A 14,517-nucleotide genomic window follows, 5' to 3' on the forward strand; every position below is an offset into this window, starting at 1 on the left:
AGATTTCTACATACAGTGTATTGTTACAGTACTGCCTTTTGCTTGTAGGTTGTGGAAGAGCAGTTGCACTTGGGACTAATTCTCTTCCTTTTGGTTTCTTTTAGCTGTGGTTGTTGGAACATCAGCTCTAACCACAAGAACCAGCAGCGTGTCTACAATATAAAGATGAGGAAGAAGGTGGCGCAACAGATTCCTGAAGCTGCTAGTCATACTGTGCAGCTAGGAGTGGAAAAATAAGAGGGAATTATGTTGGTTTCAGTGTTTCCTAGTCTTAACAAGTGTCAATAACATTATCCACCAATCTGTTTTTGACTGAATTATTTTTCTACAGTAGCATCCAGTAGATATTTAAAAACATGGTAAAGTTCAACTGATTTTGAAACAATGCAACACCTGTAAGTTATTCTTGGGTTTAAAGTAGCGCAGCAGACTGTTTAAACACACAGTTTACATTTAAAGACTTCTCCAGTAAAATCCAGTAAAGTGTGTGAAAGAAACCAGTGTAATGTTAATTAACCAATCTTGCAGTTTGCGTAAAAGAAATAAATTGAGAATAAATGGCTCCAAATAGAATAGAGGATTCCATAAGTGTTTGTATGGCAGTGCAAATTTCTGTATGACAGTGCAAGAGAGCAGGATATATTCATACAAACACTTAGACAGCTGGAGAATATTACTTTTTAATTTAAATTCATGAGACTTTTGAGTGTGGGTTGGTCCAGTAGTGTTTCCAGTTTCAAATATTTTTTGCCTTTAAGAAGTACTCACACTTGGATAAGCTGGAACAGTCTTTCAGAGGCCTGTTGCCAAATGGCACTCTAATAGTTCACTAACTTGGGCATTATTAGAAGACTTTTACTTCTTTTATAAAAAATAAAAAATAATTAGCAGTACCACTTCTGTCATCTTTCAGTGTAGTTCATGCTTCCTTTCTATACCTTGTCTTTCAAGTTCTTTTCTTTCTTCCATACTACTGTTGTTTTGCTTTATTTCCCTTCTCCGTAGTCTTTAACGTCCTGTACTATAAGGCTGGTATAAATTCAGTCTGCTTATTGTCAGCACTATATGTTTGTGGTCATTCTCAGGTTAAGAGCTTTTTCTGCTCCTGATCTGCTACTTAGTTTCTCACAGGATGTTCTCCCAAATATACCCTGTATATTTGTTCTTGCATTCTGTGTAATGACTTCCATATGTAAACTGTCGGTTTTAGTAGGTTTAGTGCCAAGACTAGCAGGGTCTATGTAATGCTGTAATGCCTAATGCAGTGTTTCTGGAGATGGTGCACACAAGGGAGCTGTGAGGCTCGTATTACCTTATACAGTACTTGCAGACCTGTGCCCATAAAGAAATCTGGGGTGTGTTGCCCTGTGTAGGATTATGGGTCCCCATGCACTGCAAGGACAGAACTGGCACAGAAGGAGAGCAGGGGCAAGCGTAGTGTTTGGTTAAGGAGCCTGAAGAGGGCTTCTGCAGCTTGATGATAAGAACAGTCCAGCCAAGGACTTTGCATTCCTCAAGGGCATTGTCTGGTGTAGGTCTCTTGTTTGGAGAAGAGATTGTGCCCTGCCGCCTGAGTCACAGCCACAGTCATGTAATTTTTGGCATGCCCAGATGTTTTGTCTCACCCAGTCTTGGAGGATTATTTGACTTGCTCTTGTTACAACCCAGGTACTTGTACTACTGATCTGTATTTTTGCCTGTACTGTAATTTGGAGATGGACTGCTTGTCCCTGAAGCTGTTGGTCTGGTGTTTGTAACCATATTCTGTAACCTGGCACAGCTGCCTTAAGCCCTTACGCTCTGGTGTTAGAAGTCGGATGTGATACACTGCATCATGGGCAGCCCTGACCCTGTAGCAGGTGCCTCAGTTGATTACTTCAGGACTTTGCCATGCCCATGCATGTCAGATTCTACTTTGATTAGAGCAAATCAGATGGATGGAAACACAAAGGAGAGTTCCCCTTATATCTTTTAGAGGTACTGAGCAGGATTTGAAGCAATGCAGTTTACTACCTACAAAAAGATCCATCCCTTACCCAGCAAGACCCTGGGGCTGTGATAGAGGAGAAGGCTTTAGCCCCTGTCTGTGTTAAAAGCCATCAGACTAATGTGGGGAGCAATGCGTGATCCTCCAGGTAACAGTATCTGCCTGTGAAACATTTGATCATTGTCTGGAGGCTGTGGAAAAGGAAATCTCTTTATATAGAGTCCCAGAAGACAGGGACTGTTTTAACCAATTGTTAAAACAGAATGTGATGCTTGACAGATGCCACTATACACTCTTTCACAAGCATCTGATGTAGCCGAACTAAGCAGGTGCTGTCACAAATCTGTTACTGTAAACTATTTAAGCTGGCTGGCAAATATGTTACACAGCAGGTGGAGGACACCATCTGAGTTTCAGACTGGAAAGCCTGGAGTCTCACTTTGGAGTCTGGGATCCAACTGCAGTTTCCAACAGGAAGTGCAGATACTCTCTTCCAGGCAGCACTAGGACATGTTCAGAGAAGTACCCCAAAATGATTGAGGACCCCTGGGCCAGTCCCACAGATTTGGGTTGAGTTTGGCCAGGGTGGTCATCAGTCATGCTTTAGAAGTAGCACCTATTGGCAGAGGAACATTGTGTGGACATTGTCCCACATGTTTCATAAGTGCCCGCTAATCAAAAAAGGTCCTGGTCCACTTGGAGCCCATTTCAATAGGCACTGGCCTTACAGGCACAGCAGCCAACCTCACATGGGCCCATCTCTTACAAAAGTTAGTGTCTGGAGAACAGATCTAATGGACTTTTCTTGATGCTGCTGAAGCATTTAAATGCTTATCTGTAAGGACATAATTCTGCTTGCTTTTAAATGATTTGAAAGAAAAAGCTTCAAGAAACTTCCCTCTGATCTCTCTCATTAGATGATTAGTGTTATGGCGACCTTGCTTTCTCAGGGAGACTCCTTTATTTTCTGCATTGTCATCCATACAAATTAGTAGGTCTCATCTAGTAGAAATAAGGACATCTTTATGGCTAGCCATCACTTCAGTTAAATTGTTGCAAAATGTCTGTACAGTTATTTCACTATGGAGCAATGATTTCCCGATAGTTCTTTCTGCAGAATCCTCTGCTCTGGTTTCATGTTGTGTCTGTAAGACCACAGCTTTGAATGTTTTGGAAAACCACTCCCTACAGCCATGAAGCACCTTCTGGTTTCCTGACCTTGTGTATTGACATTCTCTGTTTTCACTTTGTATCACCTGGGTCCCGGAAGAGACAGATCTTGGTAACCATGTGTCTGATGTTACCAACAGTATCATCCCTCTGTGGAAGAGCTTCAGGGCTGCACCTCTGTACTGGGATTTTTAGGGGACACCTCATCTGGCTGATCATGACTGAGTGTGATTAAACTCAGTGAAGTGAAAACTAAAGCAGGATGAAGGCCACAGAGGTGGCCCTCTGTATCTGAAAAGACAACTTTTATCTATGATGACAAATGGGAGAAATAGCCCATCACCCTCTTCTGTGCAACAGTAAAAATGCCATCTTGGAGGTTGTAAGCCAGGAGTGATTTACTCTGCTTTAAAGTAAATGAAGTTCTTGCAAGCCAGACCATTGCCCATAAACACTGGAGTGAGGAGAAAGGAAACATAAATGGAGGACAGCCACAGGTTTGCAAATTTTTTTCATACATGAAAACTTAGCAGTATTGATTCAGGGCAATTCTTGTCATGTTCCTCAATGCAGCAGGTAAGATCTTTGCCAGTGGCTCATGAGAAAACGCTGAGGTGTGCTGCCTTCTCAGGAACAGATTTCTGAAAATAGGTAAAAGCAGCAAGCTGTTTTGCCACAGACAGAATTTGGTTCCTTTTGCTAGGAACAAAAGTAAGTTTGTTAAGTATTTTTTAAGGGTTTTTTTTTGTTAAATATTTTACTTTTATAAAAATCTTACATTTGTATTGGTTATTTGTTACAACTACTTATTCGAATATTTGCTTTTTTAATTTTTTTTGCCACTATTGAACTGGTATAATTTTTGCTCCATCATTCCAACAGCTGTAAAGACATTTCCTCTGGTCCTTGTGGGTTTAATTTCTACTGTGAAATTTTTTGCAGTTTCTGTCAAAATGAAATCACAGCTCATAACTGGCAGATTTCTCTGAGCTGATTGGATCAGTCCATAATTACCCCGAGGTGCTTTGTCTTTAAAGTGAATTAGACTGGTTTCTGCAATTACTAATTTTTCCCCCTTTTTTTTTCTCATGTGGAGCTGAAGTGATTGTCCCAGAGCAACCACTTTCTGGATGTATTCAGTCACTATCTGAATGACATTAGCTGTTAAAAGAAATTTTTGTCACTAGGCTCTCATCTCCATCTGTTAGATGTATTGGCACAGATCAATTATGATACCTAGTAGCTTGATCTTGGTGCCTTAAAAGAGAGACCCCATAAAAAGGAATCCCTGGGCAATTATGCACTTACAGTCTAAACTCCCCATCCCTCATGTGACAGTCCAGACAAACACCATTATTAGGGTCTGTGGTGTTTTTGCTCTTTGTTGCTTCACTGTTTTGTTACCAAGTGGTTGCTATGTGGTCCCCTTCACATCCTCTTAGGTTGGTTTGGGTAGGGGTCAGTTCTGTAGTCCATGGTACAATCTGGTTGTTGCAGTTCACAGACCGTGATCTCTGGGTTGTCCGGTCCAGCTATTAATTTTTAACTAATATTTGGGGGATAACCATGTCTATTCTAACTGTTGTTAATGTTCATATTGTTAGCTCCAGGTTTCACTATCATCCGTCTTTGACTTAGACATACTCAACATATATAGTTTAGATAAAGTTCAACTTGTGGCTTAACAATTCTAGCTACTTCTGTCAAGCAAGCACTTAGCTACTTTCAAATAATACAAAATTTTAAACATTAGTAGTTTGTCTCCTGTTGCTCTACATCTTTCTTCTAGCACTTAGCTGCACTGTTACCTTTCCTGTGGATCGTGCTATGTTGCTTTCAGCCATCTCTCAGCTGTCTCTGTTGCATCTTCTAACAGGTACCACAGGCCAGAAAGTAGGTGATGCTGCTCTGGATTAAAAGCTTTATTTGTTGTTTTGATTCTTTTGACAGATGTTGAAAGGGTGTTGCCTAGATCAAAAGTGTAAATCTGGGTTTAAAGACAAATCATGAAAGTAGACTGAGAGAATAGCCCCAGTAGAGAATAAAAATTAAGAGTCCTTAAGATATTAAAAAGTATGCCCATAATTAAATCAGGCAATTCAGAAAGGTTGTATTTTATTTGTGTCAAACCCAGAAGGAGTTTTAATGCTAATTTCATACCTTGGGGATGTGAAATCATTATTTTTTGCCTTGTGTTGTATAGTGCATAGCTCTGAGGTTCACAAGCTGATCTTGTAAGTTTGCCTGTGTGAGTGGTCATATTGCATTTGGTACTGTTGATATATGAGCAAAGGTTGTAGCTTGAGGCTCTTAAATAATATACCACTTTGTTCTATCCATATGGAATGTCTGGTGAAGCCTAGCAGCAGTCAAATAAGATTAAGAAACGGAACAAAACACAATTGCCAAAGTTGCTACTATATGAGGATGTTCTGGACACTGGGCAGAAACTGTGAATGAAATTGTATGACACATGTAAAATAGATTTAATAACTTCTGCTCTTGTAAACCATATTGATAATCTGTTTTAAAAGCAAGCTGTGTGGAAATAGGAACTGACTCTCTGTGCACCGACAAGCTTTCTGTGAATTTTAGCTTATAGTGTGTCTAGTTAAGAGCACAAAACTTCCTTTATTTGATTGTTTTGATGGGTCTTTTCAGATTAAGCATCTCTTTTCATACTCATGCTTCTTGTATTAGTTTAAGTGCAGTTAGTAATGAAGAAATCTGTCTTGCAACTCAACAATTTCAGCATTTCAATGGCTGCTGCTTTCAACAGCTTATCCACTGCTAAGTTCCAACATGCCCTAAACCAAAGTACAAAGTAAGATTTCATTGCTGTAAGAGAACTGCTGTGCTCTATTCATAGCTTTTTTATGAAAATGGGATCTGCTTTTTATTCTAGGACAGGCCTAGGAAGTGGAGCAGAAGTACCAATCTAGGAGGAAGAGAAAAGAGAAAAGGGCCACAGGACACCTCACAAACAGGCTGTGAAGCTTCCGAGAGACCCATGGACTGATGCTTTAGCTTATTTTCTTGATCACCTGGTTGAATTTTTCTGGTTTACCTGGTTGACTGGAACTGTTAATATGTATGTGGTGTAGGTTTCATGTGTGAATTTTGCTAGTCTTCTGTCTTCAGAGGCACTGAGAAAATATGTTGAAAAGTTCCATGGCCTAGCTTGGACATCAGAGGACTACAGTAGCCGTAGTCATAGTGCTCCTTAGTCTGAAGTTGAGGTAAGGTTTAGCTGCCTAGTTCTGCTTTTGTTTCTATTTAGAGCACTGAAGCTGGATGAGATCAGAAAGTGATTAAAAAACCGCACCATGCTGTGTTTCCTAGGTGAAGTAGACAGAATTTGCTGTGTTGTCTCCCAGTACTCAATTTTAAAAACTGCAGAAAACATGCTTTTGTCAGACTTGAAACCTAATGGGAATGTGCCAGTTCCCATTTAAAAGTCAGGACAATTTTGATTGAACAGGCACTCTGTTTTAACACTCCTAGAAAGGAAATATTGCTGAAAAGGGGAAATATTAGCTTCCCAGGCACATCATCAGTAAGTGGCAGAGCCCTGTTCTCCTAAGGTTTGTTTTAATAGATGTTGCTCCACTCAGTAACAAATCAAACCAACAACAGGTGCTGTCCAGCTTTGGTAAATGTGGACACAAGAGTTATAGGAAGTATCCATGGGTAGAAAGGTCATACCAGTTGGTATAAGGTGGAAGAATGGAAGGAGAAGGTAGCTCTGTTACACTCCTGTGAACACCAGTACTACTTTTTAAAAAAATTCATTAGGTGAGGGGTTTCCTGAACTCTGAACATGTCAGAGCTGTTGAATTGTTTGTATTCTCTGTGGTGAGACAACAGATGAGCAGGGGTGGTACAGGAAGAAGCATTTGCTTTGAAGGAATACAGACAATGGTGTCAGAAAAAATAGGGCTCTGAAGATCCTTCAGAGTGAAGCTAGGTGGTGCAGTTGACTAGCACATGAGCTCTAGTCACCTGAGGACTGTTTAAAATGAAACCTAGTTTTATTAGCAGTTGCAAATAAAGTGGCCTCTCCTCAGGAAAAGTAGTGAATTATGGTAAGGAATTTGTATTATTAGCCTGTTGCTTTTTTGTCTGACATACCCATGAGTTTTTATTTCTTCAAAAAGGAGGATGATGAGAAGTGCTAGAGTGTAGGTAGATATTAGAAGATATGTCTTCAGAAATACTTGTTAATTTTTTTTCTTCTCCATGGAAAGCAGACGTTATTAGACAAGCAATAATATGTTACTTATTAAAGGCTTTAAATAGTAATTTTCTTGTGTAAACATTACTAATTACCTGCAAGAAATGATGAACATGAGGATGGTTTTTCTAAGTAAAAAGGTCAGCTCAGGACAGGGCTCAGGATCCAGCTTCCAGCCCTGGTGCCTCAGACTTGACCAACTCTGTTACCCTTCTTTTTGTTACACCTTCTCTATTCTTTAGCTTAGTCTATTTATTACCTCTTGGTCCCTCAGCACTTGAAAAATATAAGTCCTTGCCTAGCTGAAGTGCAGATACCAGTAGGCTTCTCTGTAACACTGATCTCTGCTTCTTGCTATTTCTGTTGTCCTAAAGCAATTTTGGTTTACTCTGTTTCAGTTGTAACCTTAAGAGTCATCTCTTAAGAGTGCAGGAGACAGCAGTTCCAGTGTGTCTGAAGTCAAGAAAGTGAGGCAGGCCAGCTGAGCTGAGCTGAGCAGGGATTTTCTGCTAGAACTTAGGTGGAAAAGGACAGTGTATGGGCATTGGAAACAAGGCTGGGTAACATGAGAGTACTATACAGATGCTGTTCACCACTGTTGGGAGAAAATTTTTGCAATCAAAGCTTGGTAAGAATTCAAACTGGCCAGCACTGAGAAGGATGATAATAAGGTTTTTAAAGATGTTAACAGCAAAAAGAGGATCAGAGTTAGCATTAGTTTGTTGCTTGACAAGGTCAGACATCTCACAAATAGGGAGGTAGACAAAATGGAAACATTTAATGCCTTTTTCACTGAGGTTTTCAACACTGGTGCTGGGCCCTGGGAGCTCCGGAGCCTGGTGTTGGAAGACCTTGACTGGGTGGATGATAAACTCGCAGCCAACCCTGAGCTTGTTTAAACCTTGCTGCACCAGCTGGACATGCATAAATCTGTGGCACCCAATTGGATTCATCCCCAGTACTGAAAGAGCTGGACAAAGCTACTGTGCGTTCTCTTTCAATTATTTTTCAATGGTCTTGGGAGTCCCGGCTAACTGGAAACTATCAAATATTGTCCCAGTTTTAAAGAAGGATAACAAGAAAGATTCTGCTAATTACGGGCCTGTAAGTTTCACCTCAGTGCCTGGTAAAATTTTGAGAAGGTTATTCCTGGAGGTTCTGAAAAACACTTAAGAGACAATGCAAGTCATTGGCCACAGCCAGGGTTCATGAGGGGAAGGTCCAACTTTAATTTTCCTTTTATAACAAGGTCATACATCTAGTTGACCAAAGGAAGCCAATAGATGTGAGGTTTTTTGGTTTCAGTAAAGTTTCTGATACTTTCTGTAAGGACTTAAAGAGCACAGTTGCCTGTCTCAAACACTCTCCACCAGAAGGAACTTGACATAGATAAGACACCACAGCAGGAACTTAAGATAAGCACGGAAGGGAGGAATTTGCAACAGGAAGGTGCTAATTCCAGACCTGGCAGAGGCAAGATCTGATTTGTACATCCTGGTTAATGCATCCGGAAAAAAATTCCCACTGTGGCAAACTGTAAAGGAAGCAACTGCTCATACACACGCCACCCCAAATTATGGGAACAGCATCTGCAACCATTCCATGGATACCTGGAACTTGGACTGTATAAAGGTGGTACCTGTGGAAGAACGACTCCCAGGACCCCCATCACCAAGAAGCCCATGGTGAAGAAAGACCAATGGGCTGGTGCTGGATCCATGGGTGGTCTGCTTGACCTCTTTGTCTCCTTCTCTCCCTTCTCTTCACCTTTTCTATTTCTTTCTATCTCTCTATCTCACATTCACTGTTAAATAAAATCTGTATTATAGACTTTAGCATATGGGCTCATTTGGACCTTAATTCAGGCAGAGGCATCTCTCACTAACTTCTCAGAATGTCCTTCTGGATAACCTGTGCAGCACACAGCTAGACAAGCCCATAATATATTGGGTGAGCAACTGGCTGATGTGTTGGGCTTATAGTAAATGGGGTGGTATCAAGCTGGTGGCTAATCATCAATGGATTTCCACAGGGTTCAGTTTTAGAGCAAGTATTACTTGAGCATTTTTATAAATCCAGATGCAAGAATTGAAAGTACATTAAGTAAGTTTGCTAATGATACTAGACTAGGAGGAGGTGTGGACTCCCTCAGTGGTAGAGAGGCCTTGCACAGAGATCTGGATAGAATAGAGAGCTGGGCAGTAACCAACCATATAAAATTCAATAAGAGCAAGTACTGGATTCTGCACCTGGGGTGGGGCAACCCCAGATGTACAGACAGACTGGGGAATGAGATGCTGGAGAGCAGTGCTGCGGAAAGGGACCTGGGGATCCAGCTCAATGGCAAGTGGAATATCAGTCAGCAGTGCCTTGGGAGCCAGGAGGGCCAACAGTGTCCTGGAGGGTGCCAGCTGGTTGAGGGAGGGGATTGTCCCTCTGCTCTGTGTTGATGTGGCCTCACCTCAAGTCCTGTGTGCAATTTTGGGTACCTCAATATAAGGAGGACATCAAAATGTTGGAGTATGTCCAGAGGAGGGTGACTAAGATGGTGAAAGACCTCAGAGGCAAGAGGAGCAGCTGAGGTCATTTGGCTTGTTCAGCTTGATGAAGAAAAGGCTGAGAGATGACCCCATCACAGTCTACAACTTCCTCAAGGGGGACAGCAGAGGCTGATCTCCTGTCTCTGGTGACCAGTGATAGGACATGAGGAAATGGAATGAAACTGTGTCAGGGGAGGTTCATATTGGACATTAGGAAAAGGTTCTTCACTGAGAGGGTGGTCAGTCACTGGAACAGGCTACCCAAGAAAGTGATCACAGGACCAAATCTGCCAGATTTGAAGGATGCTTTTATTCGTATAGTTTACTTTTTGGTAGTCCAGGAAGGAGCAGGGTCTTGGACTTGATGACACTTTATGGGTCCCTTCCAATTCGAGATATTCTATAATTTTCTCTGTTGTCTTTTTCGTGCTAGTTCTATAAAGAGTTAGTAATTAGGTTTTCAAGAAGAGAAATGATCAGTTCTGTGTGCATTGCAAAGGAGCATTCCTGCTTTCAGTAGCTGCTATAAACAGCCAAAGAAGAGATGAGAAAGTTAAATAGTCTTGTTCTTGCTTGAGACTTTGCAATAGCGTTTGCAGTAATGTTAAAATAACAACAAAAAAAAGTTAAGTGCACAACTTTAAAGACTCCAGATCAATGCCACTGGATGTTTTCTTTTGGACCTAAACTCTGGCACAGCATCATTAGAAACTTGTTAAATTTAAAACAGGCTATTGCAGGACTTGGTGTAGTCACTAAAAAGGCTACCAGGGATATTAATGGCTCACTGGATCAGAGACAAGGAGAGGAAAATTATATCTAAAAATTTTAAAGGAAAGGAATCTTTAAACATAAAAAAAAAAGTTAAAAAAATTTATATATGTTTTCATCTTAAATCCAGAACTGAATACTCATTTGCACCAAGTAATGTTGTTTAAAATCCATCCTTGTCTCCTTTTGTCCCTTGGGATGGATTTATTCCTAGTTCAGCATGCTGTTTAATTTATATATATAAATGGTCAAGATAACCTACAAGAACCCTGTATTCAGATAACAGTCAAATTCTTGGCATGTTACTACTTGTCTCTGCCAATCAAGATGCAATCCTTTCTTAAACAGGCTTTCCTAAGAAGCTGTGCCCTGCAGGTTCTGCTCAAATGAACACTCTAGTTGAGGCAGCAGACAGATGGAAAATCAAAATCAGTTCTTAGCTCCACTGCAACAGTTTTCTTTCAAAATGAGCTGTAGGAAAACTGTCTCTCTCATTGGGGACATTTTCTGTCAGTTTTTTATAGAATCATGGAGTTGTTTAGGTTGGAAAAGACTTTTAAGTTCATTGAATGCAACTGTTAACCTAACACTGTCAAGTGTGACAAAATAGCCACTTTCTCTTACTAAAGGAGAGTTAGTTGTTGAGAATGCTAGAAGTAAAAAATGGGGAGTATCTGGTGTAAATGAGAAATGAACAAAAGAGCCACCAGATCCAAAAAAGGAAAAAGAACACATTTACTTCATAGAAAATGTCAAGATAGCAGGCTAAAAAAAAAACTAAAAATAATTGGGTGTGTACAAAATGTCTGTAGGAAAATAAAAAATTAGTCAGGTTAGGTGCCTTATGCTATTCCTCTCCCAATTTTCTGCTCTCAACTTTTCAATAAATGCTAAGTATACAAAATTTGAAATTGTTTTTAGCATAAACAAGAGTGGGAAAGATATTTGTGATTAATTTATTAGAACAAAACCCCAGGAAATCAACTGAACCAATTTTCTGACACTTATCATAAGAAATATTTCTAAACTTTGTGCACAAATGAAGATAAGTTGGTTCTCTACTGCTGTCGTTTTGCCAGGACTGCTCATAACTTCTTCATGATTTTGTCTCACACTTCAACTATATTTAATATGAGCTGTAAAGTACACATGATGGCTGTGCACCTCGTGAAATTATTGGAAGTTCTATTTTTCAGCTCTAGAACATTCCCATCAGTGGTGAAAGCTCAGGAAGGTTCAGCTTTTCTCTGTTGCCAGACTTCTGATGTGAATGTGTTCACAAAGGAGATAGTTTCTAATATTCAAGCCTTTCTCTGCAGTTGAAGAAAATGACTAGTACACGATGAAGGGAAATGACAGCTGAACATCTGTGTTGAGCACTCCTGATTTGCCCTCTTCCTCCACTGCTTCTGAATACTCATAAGCCTTGACCTCCATCACTCATTTTACCACTTCACCTATAACACAATCACTTTGGCTTTTGATGAATACTCAAAATGACACCAACTCTCACCCTGTCATCTCAGAGAGCAGAGGCAATTTGACTCTTCAAAGTTGTCCTCTGCTCTTTTTTAAAAGGAAAGTTGAATAATGATCCCTATAGTTAGGGAAAACCACAAAGTGACATCTGCAGAACAGTAATTAAGAAAAAACGTGCTAACTATTTGGATGGAGGGAAGGCAATGCAGCTGTTTCTAACTAGCATTTCAGAAGCCTTTTCATTCCCTATGTTGGGATGGGAGAGAAGCAGCAGCTTATTACATAGAGAAAGTTTTTTGGCATTTATTTTGAAAAAATGTCTGTGCTGTCACTGTCATTTGTATGAATGTTACTACAATATGTCTCCATCTCCTTCTTATTTTGGATAACTTGTGTTTTTTATCTAGATTTGACAGCAGGAATGTGGTGAGGATGATCTTTCCCCTGAAGCAGTGACTGAGGATGGTAACTCTTTTCCCTACAGTTTTGCTGCATCAGCTGTATTATTCAAACTGGAGGAAGGAATCAGTATCCTTTTTACAAAAATGTTGTTTATATACTTTAAATTAGGAGACTGAACATGTGTTGAACGTGTAGTTTGTGAAAAACTAAGGTACTAGTCATGTTCCCTCTGACCGCAACCCAACCTTTTTCTCTGCATGATCAAAGTGGTCATTCATGCTCATTAACATGGCAGAGGAATCCTGATTGTAAGGACCCTAAGAAATAAATTTGTTTCTTTGGAAGAATAGAAGCTGGAAAGAGTCTTTTTCTCGCTAGACTTGAAACTGACTGACATATTGAAGTGAGAGAGAAAATTTCTACTAAGTGTTCAGCCTCTCAGTGTTCCCATTGCACTACGTATTCTCTGCTTGGCATTAGCTCTGTATTTTGTATACTTGGTGCCTTTCTCTATCTTCCAGCTTTTTTTTTTTTTTTTTTGATTGTCTTTGTGCTGTCAAACTGGAAGCTGTATGAAGCATTGTGTAATGAAACAATAGATAAAAGCTTTTGTATTGATCTTGCCTGAGATGGCTCTGCAGCAAATTGTTCTGCAGTCTCCTGGAGTGCTCCCAGTGGCCTGTGGGGCAACCAGGATGTACATATTTACTGCTTAAGGGGGCCATAAAAGTTTGGGTTTGGTTTGCATTTACTGATGGAGAGAAGGTGCTGAGTAGCAGAGGCAGAACAAAATAGTATCTCTGAATTTGGAGCACCACCAAAAGGACCCCCTTGGTTTATATCAGGTGAAGACAAGTGCAGCATGGTGCTAAGCTCCAGCTCCAGACTGGAGAGGTGCAGATTCCACAGTGCTTCCTGCTTGCTGTGTTTGTTAAAATACATGCCTCTGTCTTTCCTTTTACTTACCAGTAGTCCGTGAATCCTGCTGCAGCTGGGCCTCTTTCTTACTCTGCAGAGTCCTGTTTGGCTAGATTGCAAGTAATTACCACCAAATACAGATAGGGGTGAATCTTACTGATGCACTGCTTCTGGAGGTGCCAAAATCAGAGGGACAAATCAGCTGTCTAGCCTTTGGTGTCAATCCCAGGCCTAACTGAAGTGTCATGTGAGAAGAGGCCTATTGGGGCAGGAAAAATGAATAGATTTTCCTAGAGAAGCTTGGTGAAAGCTCAGGGAATATCTACCTAAAGTTCATCAGGATTGAGCCAGGTGTAGAAAACAGTGCATATGCCAGATACATCTGGGGAGTGGAATCTAGCAGTTAGTCAACATAATTAGGTCCTGGTTGTTTATTGCCAGGGTTATTTTGTGTTTTCCACATATTTTTGTTGTTTAGTTATATCATGATTTAACCCTGTCCTAGTTAGAACAGCTGGGCCCAGTTCATCACTGGATGGGTGTAACCCAAAACTGTGTGTTCTATAGCCTTCCATGCCATTTCCCAGAAACTGTTGTCAAGAGACTATTTGCACCCTCTGCCCAGAGCAGCCTGACTCATCAGGCTACAAACTAGGTGTTAAGAGGCCTGTGAGATAGAAGGGTGTTTTTGTCCTCATGCCCATTAAGGAACCCCTGGCCCTGAGGGAGGTACTGAGCATTCCTGCCTGAACTGGAGGATATATAATCTTGGAGTCTTGGGACTTTTTTAACCACTCGTGGGATCCAGAGGGAGACTGCAGACCACCACTCTCAACCAGACTGCAATCACCACTCTCGACTGGACTGCAACCACCACTCTTGACCAGACTGCAGCAGCACTCTCACCAACAGGTTTTTCCCTCTCCTTTTACTTTGGACTCAGAGGGGCCAAAGAACACCACTCTGTTCATGCCCCAGGGTGCTGGGTTATACATTTGGGTTTTGTGGGTTAAAAC

At 40.7% G+C, this 14,517-nt stretch overlaps 1 protein-coding gene across 2 annotated transcripts in view; it reads left to right on the top strand.

The window, feature by feature from the left end:
• LOC127471879 (3'-5' RNA helicase YTHDC2) overlaps positions 1-11,462 on the top strand; it is a 47,286-nt gene extending 35,824 nt beyond the window's left edge. For both annotated transcript variants that reach the window (XM_051789315.1, XM_051789314.1), the window contains exon 30: positions 105-11,462. The gene's annotated coding sequence lies outside the window, so the exon portion shown is untranslated. The remainder of the gene's footprint in view (positions 1-104) is intronic.
• Positions 11,463-14,517: the final 3,055 nt, after the last annotated feature.

This window comes from Manacus candei, unplaced genomic scaffold (genome assembly GCF_025592945.1).
Source record: "Manacus candei isolate 608988 ecotype Guabito, Panama unplaced genomic scaffold, ASM2559294v1 h1tg000027l, whole genome shotgun sequence".
In the NCBI taxonomy this organism is placed as follows: domain Eukaryota; kingdom Metazoa; phylum Chordata; class Aves; order Passeriformes; family Pipridae; genus Manacus; species Manacus candei.